Raw genomic sequence first — 10,350 nt, 5'->3', positions numbered from 1 at the left:
AAAGAAAGAAAGAAAGAAAGAAAGAAAGAAAGAAAGAAAGAAAGAAAAAGGAAGGAAGAAAGAAAGGAAGGAAGAAGGAAAAGAAGAACATATGAATACTTCGTGCAAACATTCTGTCAACTCTGGGAAACAAAGAGATATAGAACATGGGCACAAGTTCTTCAAAAAGCTTATAGTATAATTGCATAGCAACTCATATACTTCCAGAAATGATTTTGATACAAGGAAGCAAATAATTAAGGACCAAATGAGGGCTACATACAAAACTGCCAAAGGAATTTAGGAGAGCTCCTTTTGGTCTACAGTAAAGAGGCACTTGGGGGTGCCTGGGTGGCTCAGATGGTTAAGCATCTGCCTTCGGCTCAGGTCATGATCTCAGGGTCTTGGGATCGAGTCCCACATCGGGCTCCCTGCTCCTTGGGAGCCTGTTTCTCCCTCTGCCTTTCTCTCTCGCTATGTCTCTCATGAATTAAAAAAAAAAAAAAAAAAAAAAAGAGGCACTTGGGAATGTTTTCGTGAAGGAGATTAAGATTTGAATTGTTCCTTCGGAGCAAATGAGGGCTTTGGTCATTCACCTTCCCTCCTTCATTTAATAAATATTTATTGGTTACTTACTGGAAATATTGCAGAGTGTGTATTTTGGTCTATGTTTGAAGACTGGTGAGAATGACTAATTAGACCCACTTGAGATTGGCTTTACTTCAAGTTGCTACCCTATCAGCAGACAAGAAGGATATGCTAGCATGAGACCACACATAGAAGTGAGAAGTAACTGGGCCCAACAGAAGGTGCTTCAATTAAACTTGAAGATGGAATTAAGATTGCTAATAGGTTGACTTTGAGATGGGAGACTATTCCACATTATCTGGGCAGGCCCAAGATGATCATAATGGTCCTTATGAGTGGATGAGGGAGTCAGAATTTGAGTGTTGGAGTGATACAATACAAGACAAACTCCACTGGCTATTGGTTCCCTTTCTTATATCTTCTTAGTTCTTCCAGAGAGATACCTCTCATTTTCAGCATTCAGGGAAGAAGAAATCCAAGGCAGATGAGCACTTTTTTGCAATGTTATGGGTCATATGGAGCCACCCGAGCTTTCCAGGGTCTATCCCATCACAGCATGATGTTGTTGTATTCTAGGTGAAAGATGGTAAAGGCAGGGAGTAAGAGGGTGACTCTCAGGGGGCAAAGGAAGGTGCATTTGGACAACCTTTGGGGAAGCCGGGATGGCCTAGGGCTCAGGGGGAGTCAGCCAGCCAGTGTTAGAGAGTTGGCTCCTTGCCTGCTTTCTTGCCTTAGGGCCTGGCTGGGCGAGCCAGTGTAGGTGCCTCATGCAGTTCCCTATCTTCTCATGCTTGGACAGCAAGAAGAGAGTCCAGGTGAGAGGCTGGTGGTGGGCAAGAGGGGGCATCGGGCAAGGTATGTCAAGAGTACCTCTCAGGCGACCTGGGGAGTGGGAGTAACTGGGCCCAACAGAAGGTGCTCTATGGATTGGCCTCTGCTGGGAAGGAAATATGGCTCAATGAGTCTCTTTCTAGGGAAGATCAGAGCCTCCTTTATGATTACAAAAACATGCTGGTACCAGGTGCTCATCCTGAAGGGACATCAGAATACTGTGGGCCAGTGAATCTGGAGAAGAGCAAAACCGGGTCTGGAGGTGTGAGTTCCAGAGAGAGTGATGGTACCACTGACCAGGACCAGACAATCCTAAGGAGAAATTGACATTTCCCAGAAAAGGAAAATGAATCATTTGGCTGTACACAGTTGGCTGTGATCCTGAGGGGAGGACTTGCAGCGGGTATCAGAGAATCATGAATCAATGAAAAGCTAATGTTTAATGGGACTTTAGAGGCCACGGTGTTACCATTTCTTGTTTGAGAGAGAGTGGAAGATATGATTCAGAGAAGTTTAATGATTTTACAAGTGCTACAATGTGTTAGTTACAGAAGCGGGCCAGAAAATAATTCCTTTCATTCAGACTATTACGTTTGACCAGTCACATGGGAGGCACTAGGAATACTAAGTTCTCATCCCTGATTTTCTGGTGACAGTGGGTTTTGCCTTTTCACCTCTCAGATGGGAATGCCTGTCAAGGTAACCCCCAACATCCTTTCCAGCTCTGATATTCTAGTATTCTCTGATGCACGCAGGAGAGTAATGTGGGAAAAGCCACAGGTCTATAAGCTTTGATGACATTCAAGATCCCTAAGTTTAACACCTCCTCTCTAAGTTTATAAGAACGTGCAGGTACCAGGTATTTATCCTAAAGGGGCACCAGATGGCAAACCAGATGGATTTGGAAGAGTCAGTTCCTGACAGAGCAACAGTGCCATTGACCAAGACAGGAAAATCCCAAGGAAAACCTTATACAGAAGGAAAACTGACAGAGAACAGGAGGTCAGTGATTAAGCTTCATGGTATATCTTGATCTATGGTGTGGGAGGAAAAGGAGAAACCATGAAGGAAACTCACAGAGAAGAAGTGGGTAGTGAAGTAGCAGAGTAGGAAAGTCCTCAGGGCTGAAGAAAGAGGAAGGGCTGAAAAGGACTGATTAGAAATGGCAAATGCCACAAATATTAAGATGGGGAATGAGAAACGACCACGAGATGTGGCAATAGAATCTTTATATTGAAAGACTAAAAGTACCATGGGCCGAATCTTAGGGAGTTAATTATCTATAAGAAAATGGATACAAGAGGGGAGAAAATATTGAGTGTAGGCAGTTCAAAGACATATTTGAGTAAGAAATAAGGTCTGTAGGATCGGGGCAGTGGAAGTTTGTTTGTAGGTAGAGGAGAAGAGGAAGAACTCGAAGATTTGGAAAAGAGAATTTATCTGAAGGAATGAGGTTCCTGAAGAGGTGGGAGAGGAGAAATGCCCCAGTGCAGATGGAGAGACTGGTTTTGGCAAGGAGGAAGGCACCTCTTCCTCTGGAAAAGGAGTGGAGGAAGAGTAGGAACCTGAAAATATGGAGAAATTTAGAGGTGGAGGTTGATAGACATAGAGATGGCTTGAGATGGAGGAAAAAGTAGAAGAGGGATGTGACAAAGTATTTATCTTCCCAGTCAGTGTGGAGGCAAGACCCAGATTGGGTGTGTGGACTGAGAGGATGAGGACTGAGGGAAATGATCTCAGCAGGTGTTGGAAAGAGAGTCAATTAAAGAATTGTGAGGGGTGTGGGGTGGCTTCATCATTTAAGTGTCCGACTCTTGATTTGGGCTCAGGTCATGATCTCAGGGTCATGAGATGGAGTCCTGCCTCCAGCTTCGTGCTCAGCACAGAGTCTGATGGGAATCTCTCCCTCCCTCTTCCTCTGCCCCTCCTCCCGCTTGTACTCTCTCTCTCAAAATAAATAAATGACATCCTAAAAAAAAAAAGAATGGAGAGCTGCTGTGAGGTACAAGTAAATAAAATGCACATGTTTCGGTGGTTCTCACACACATGATTTTATGCCTTTTATTTTAATGTTGGGGGACTAGGAGTAGAATTGTACAAAATAGATTTCCCAGAGCTGGGGATGGGCAGAACTGAAAATTAAGGGATAGAAAGTGCCTGGGACTCTAATTAAGGCAGCTTAAAGTTGCTGATCGGTATTTCAGGCTGAATGGTTAGGCAATGAAGTCATAAAGGTACCCAGTGAACTAGATACAGCAGAGGGATTAAGGGACTGGCCAACTTGCTGGGGGGAAGAACAAGATCGGCAATACGAGAAAGTGGGAAATGCTAGCTCAGAAAGTCATGGTTAGAGAGGGAAATACTCAAGTGAAAAGCAGAAGCAGAGAGGAGTGTATGTGAATAAGAGATCCCTGTCCTTGGAGAGCTCATGTACTGTGGCGGAGCCCATCAATAAATCATAACCATAGTAAATTAGTAAATTCCTTGGTATCTTGACAAAAGAAGGGAAGAGAGCAGGGTAGGGGAGATGGGGACTGCGAGGGAAGGATAGGATGGGAGATAAGTTTTTACAGTGGGGTGAAGGTAGTTCTCATTGAGAAGGTCCGATTTGCGTGAAGATTGATGGAGGTGAAAGAGTGAGCCATGGAGAGATCCAGGGGGAGAATGTTCTGGGAAGAGAAGACTGATAAACAAGGGTGGGAGTGTGCAGTGCATGGAGAATAGCAGGGAGGCTGTCCGCCGCTTTTTGCTATATTGTGCTGCTGGACCTCTGTCTCTTCTGAGCAGTGCAGCTGTGCAGTTCAGTTTTTGTGTCATGGCCAAGACAGGGATGGCATACGCTCTGCTTTGAATTCCTTCCTTCTATGTAGTAGCAGTACCCACTTTGTTATTTTGCTGCCTTACTTTTAAAATACAGGAATCTGTTTTATAGGCATTAACTGTACACATTTATGGCTGTGGAAAAATTAATTCTGACCCAATCTGACCCAGAGCTAGAGGAATGAGGTCAGAAATGGAGCAAATGAAACTTCACTTCTGGGTGTCTTGGTTAAGTGTCTGTCTTCGGCTCAGGTCGTGATCTCAGGGTCCCGGGATCAAGCCCCGCATTGGGCTCCCTGCTCTGTGGGGAGCTGGCTTCTCCCTCTGTCCCTCCCCCTGCTTGTGCTCTCTCTCTCTCTCCCTCTGACAAATAAATAAAAAAAATCTTTAAAAAAAATAAAAGGAAATTCACTTCATCACTTTGGGATTTAGATATCCAGAAAGATGAATTCCTATCTATATAAAATGTTTCACTAGAATTTTAAGTCTTTGTTGGCTAGTCAAAGTAGCACATAGGGACCTATGATTAATAGGGTCATTCAAAAGAACTCAGTAACACAATGTGTTCTTAGGAGCTGATGTGAGAATTCTTCAAGGCAGAAATCCAGATTTCTTGCTAACATGGCTGGCTGGATAAGGCCTTGAGAATTCATAGGTTTTAACTAGGACTTTTGGCTGTGAGGCTATGACTTTGAGGGTTTGAGTCAATATTGTTTATTTCTTCAGGAGTCAGGGTGACCCTAGCTTGGATCTTGGTTATACAAGAGTATGGGCAGAATTAAAGGCATAAAGGATATTGTGAACACTGGCTTCTTACTAGTTACAAGATCACACACATTCTATTAAGCATTGTGACATATTCAAACCTGGAATGGAGTTATTCCTAAAGCACAAGAACTCCTTGGTGTTTCCTGGGTATCTATAATCATAGAACAAAAAAAGATCAACACAGATCACAGCAAGCTTTTTAATCAACAATTAATCCTAGGAACAAGTTGTAGAGTGGCATTCCTTACAGGAAAGCTCCATTTACTTTATCATTTGAACAAATCAATAATTTGAAATTGTTTGAGGAAATTTATAATAAGAGATAAGGGACAAAGCTCAGATACCAGGGTTTGAGTGACAATGTCATTTGATAAAGCTCCCTGGTATTTCGGTGGTTGTTTACATCTTTGTTTCTTAGAGCTCAAATGAGAATGTTGAATTTATCAAAACAAGGTTATCTTTGCAAGATGTTCTTTAAACAACATAAAGACCACACTGTCTTCAATGAGCTCCTGCTCAAACATAATTAGGAAGCGACACTTGAATTTTCCAAGCGATAGTGCTGGTGAAGTTAGAGTCTGATTATTTATACTAACTGGTCACTCTGCCAGGAGGTTATAGAGAATGGTCAGCATGATGAGGTAATAAAAGTGCTCTCAACTCCTGCAGGAGAGTCTGTAGTTCTCACTCATCAGCTATCAGTTTGAATGACAGCTTTAAAGACTGATGTGTTTGTTGCCTCCCTATGAATTAGAAGAGAAGTGGAAGAAGAGGGGCCCTGTGTGGCTCAGTCAGTTAAGCACCCAGCTCCTGGTTTTGGCTCAGGTCATGATCTCAGGGTCCTGAGATTGAGCCCCCGTGGGGCTCTGTGCTCAACACAGTGTCTACTTGAGATTCTTTCTCTCCCTTCCCCTCTGCCCCTCTCTCCTGCTCATGCACACATGTGCTCGCTCTCTCTCTCTCAAATAAATAAATAAATAAATAAATAAATAAATAAATAAAATCTGTAAAGGAAGATAAAGAAGAGAAATAGAAGAGGAGAGAAAAGGGGAAAAACAACCTCATTAGAGGGAGAAAACAAAAACCAAACCAACTGCCACCTTGGATGCTGTATACTCAAGAGAGAAAACTTTCCGACAGACACAAAATAAATGGAAAAGAGACATCACCAACCATTAAATTAGAGTAGAAGGAATCCATTCATAACTTCACCTCTGTCTAGGAATTAGATTGTGGTGATGGTGCTGCTGAGCAGAGGGACAGTAGAGAGGCCAGGAGGAGCATTCATCCATTCCTTTATCTAGAGGATTTCAGGGGACAAATTGGAAACATTCTATGTAAGCGAACTTAAACTTCCAAGGAGGCCCAAGGAGTATGTCTAGAGTGCTTTAGTTAGAAATGGGCTCTGATGTTGGGAATGAATTTCCTAGTGAAATACCATCTTTAAATGATCTGGTCAGTTAGTCATCTGTAGCTACACCCAAGAAGCAACTTTGGGCCACCACACTTGTTAGAAGGGTTGTGTAATCCTAGGTTTGCCTTAAGTGAATATTGAAGACAAAGACAGTTAATCTTCCAAATTTTCAAGTGCTTTCACCCATACTATAATTCTGGGTTATGGGAGTGACTTTAGTCATACCACATAGCCAGGAAGAAAATGTGCATCAGGAAAATACTTTTTGAGGGGATTCAATGACCTCAACATTGTGTAAGTTAATTAGAAATTGGCCATTTGTTTTTGTTTTTGTTTTTAAGAATTTATTTATTTATTTATTTGAGAGAGAGAGAGAGAGAGAGAAACAGCATGAGAGGGGAGAGGGTCAGAGGGAGAAACAGGCCCCCCGCTGAGCCGGGAGCCCGATGTGGGACTCGATCCCAGGATTCCGGGATCATGACCTGAGCCGAAGGCAGTCGCCTAACCAACTGAGCCACCCAGGCACCCAGAAATTGGCCATTTGTATATTACATAACTAAAATGGCTAGGATGGTGGGTCGTGTAATAACAGGGAAGATTTTCTTTAGTACAGCTTTTTCTATGCACAGGAATAGCTTTTGCTTTCTTCTATTATATAAAGATATTGAAAAATGTGGTTGTAGCTGCCTAATATTGTAATGTCTGATGTGAAAGCTGCAGGTGCATATCCTCCCAGGCATCTCATATGTCAGGACCTTTCTGTCATTCATCCTTTTGATGGCAAACAGACACAGTGCATAGTACAAATAAAAACGATTTGTTTTCTCTTTTTTCCACTTCTTGTTTCTCTTCCCCCTCCCCCAGCCCCAAGGAGTAACTTTGACAATCACAGACCTTCTCAGGTCTCTTTACTTTTCAGTTCTTAAATGAATATTTGTGACAAGGATATCCCAAAATGACAATTGTTTGTCTATTGCAAGACATTTTTTTCTGGGCGTCATCAGACATCATGTTCAGCCCCTGGGCTGCTGTGTTTTCGAGGTCTAGCTGGTCAGCTGGAGGGGGCTAGTCCCCGCCATGAGGCTTTACAGAAGAACTACAGCATCAACATTTGACCCTATCTGAGAGAAAATGGAAAATAAGGAAAAATAAATTGTACCTTTGTGCTTAGATTTAAAAAAATAATTTTGGATTCCAGGAACACGGAAACTTGGAATGGAGCTAACTACTCTAAAATTGACCTTGTCAGGTATTCAAAGATTTCCCAAAAGTTATACATTCCTTTTTATTTGAAGCTATATATCAAGATCCTTATCTTGTTTTAACCTGAGCTTTTTCTATTCCAAATAATAAAAGATGAACTATTAGGTAAATATCTTTCTATTTCCATTGCTCCCAACTGGAGTAGTGCCACAGTCTTTTATTTGGTGATTTTATTTCTACTGTTGCTTTCCTTTATTTTTTATGTAGCAGAAAGAACTAGTTTTAAAAGTTTTAAAAGGTATCATGTATGCCACACCCCTGAGTAAACCCTTCAGTGGTTCTAGGTGTCTGTTTTAAAATACTCAATTTTGCCTGACAAAACTTTTCTCAATCAAGTGTTATTATTTATTTGATCTACTTGTTTATTTGCTTACTGTCTGTTTCTTCTATTAAACTATTAGCTTTATGAGGACCCTATCAGTTTATCCATCCATTTTTTTTAATTCATACAGCATGAACAAGATAAAAATGTTTTCTGACCACATGGGGCTTACAGTTTAATAGGCAGAAAAATCAAACAGGTTATAAATTAAAGTGTGATATTCAATTTTAGAGAAAATAACACCAGGGGAGTATATTGCAGGAATATTTAGACAGGCTGAGGGATGGGATTGGGTCAGAAAAATACGTCTGGCGTGAAGTGATATATAAGCTGAAACCCAAAAGATAAACAGAAGCTAACCAGGCAATGAAGATAGCTAAGAATGTTTCTGGAAGAGGAGGGAGAAGCTAAAATAATTATACTATGAATGTTTGTAATATGGTTCAATGTGGATGGTTCTTGGCATGTGAGCTGAGTGGCAAAAGAGGATGCTAGATAGATAAGGATTGTATAAACCATCCCTGAACTCAAAAGCATCAGAAAGCCACAGAGGTGATATACACAAGGATTCAGAGGATCGTGGTAACATTTTGTGCTTCATTGTAGAGAATGACCTCGGGGAAGGGATGGAGGTAAGCAAGTTAGAGGACAGTTTCAATAACCCAGGTGAGTAACTAGGGTGACTTAGAATGGGACCATCATGAAGCTATTGGGAAAAGAGAAAAATCTGAGGAAATAGTAGGCAGTAGGTTAAACAAGATTTGATTTTGGACCAAATGTGGAAACGAAGGAGAGGAATGATTCAGGGAAAACTGTGATTCTGGGTTGGGCAGTGGGAAACACCTAGGAAGAAGCTAGTTGGAGGAGAGGTGAGGATGATGCGTTCAGTTTGGGCTATACTGAACTGAAGATGCCCAGAAGCCATGCAAGTAGCAGTGTCCAAAGACAAGTGTCCACACAAGTCTGAAGCTTCACAGAGAAATCTGGCACAAAGATTTCGAATTTAGAACCATGGAAGTTGATAAAACCCACCAGTGGTGCGTGTGTAGAGCAAGAAGGGAAGGTGGCCTGGGACTAAACCTTGAGGATCTAGTTCATATTGAAAGGGCAAACAGCAGAGGGGGGCCTTTACAAAATATCTGAGAGGCAAAAAGTTTAGAATTATAGAAGTCAATGGAAGAAAATGTTTCAAGGGAGGAGTGGTCAACAAGTAGTGAAAAGTCCCCAGTAGATCAATAAAGAAAAATTTATCAGTCACCTTAACAGTAGTGGTTTTGGTAGCATGGTAGGGGAGAAAACTGGATTGCAGTGGGATAGAGGGAGTGAGAATTAAAGTAGGTAACATTTACAGATGCCTGAAGAGGAAGAGACGTAGTGGGATACCTGAAAATGTCTGTGCAGTTAGCGAATTTATTTTTAATATGGCAGATGCTCAAACATGCTACATACTTTTGTAAAACCAGCAGTAGAAAGTGAGTGATGGAAGCCACCAAAGTAATTGGAGAAAATGTTCCAATCTTTGTATTCCAGAACTATATGTGATTTTCTAAGATGTAGGTAAAATCAAATATGGAAAATTATATTCATTATTATACTACTAATAATGACAACAGGATTCTATTTTCATGCAATTTCCAATGGTCTGTCAAATATTATAAAAATGTGTTAGCATGGAGTTGATTTTGACTCATAATTTCCTTAATATAAACTTAGTTTGGATTTTATTATTTACAAGATGTTTTAAGTTGAACTTTTGGGAGCATATCCAGCCATTTGTTACACAGTTCATGCTAAAAGTCCGCAAACTTTCTGAGTAACAGTACTGAGCATTATGTTAAACAGCCACAGAGTGCAAAGCAATGCAAATGTCTTGTTGAGTGTAAAGTAACAAAGTGTGTTGTATACTAGTCAGATATGTCACACTAATGAGAATAAAATTAGTTTTGACACATTTCTGGCAAGTCTGGAAAAATATGAGACGTGTTCTCTACCACCCATGAAGAATTACATCAGAGCAACAAAAGATATCATTGTTGAGCCTAGAAAAGGCCAGGACAGACCCTACCTCCCTCCCAGGGGGACCAGAGTAGAAACCTCAATGACTCTCCAGGTTGAACCAATTCAGAGGTTTTGAAACTATCTAGAAGTTCAGACTGGAAAGTTAGGGGCCACCATTGAAGAACTTGAGAGGTGACAAATTCCACAAGGATGTGCATTTGGTGAAGACTTCCCACGTGAGTAAACACTAATCAGCTCCTATACAAAGTGAATGGAAACTGCAGAGAACTCATGCGGATTATTAGAAAGAAGAAAGAGTTGGATGTTACCTTCATTTGATCCACACTTTCTTTTTTCTTTCTATGGA

This window comes from Mirounga leonina, unplaced genomic scaffold, assembly GCF_011800145.1.
Source record: "Mirounga leonina isolate KUSES-001 unplaced genomic scaffold, KU_Mleo_1.0 Mir_176, whole genome shotgun sequence".
Taxonomy (NCBI): domain Eukaryota; kingdom Metazoa; phylum Chordata; class Mammalia; order Carnivora; family Phocidae; genus Mirounga; species Mirounga leonina.
This window is presented reverse-complemented; position numbering follows the sequence as displayed.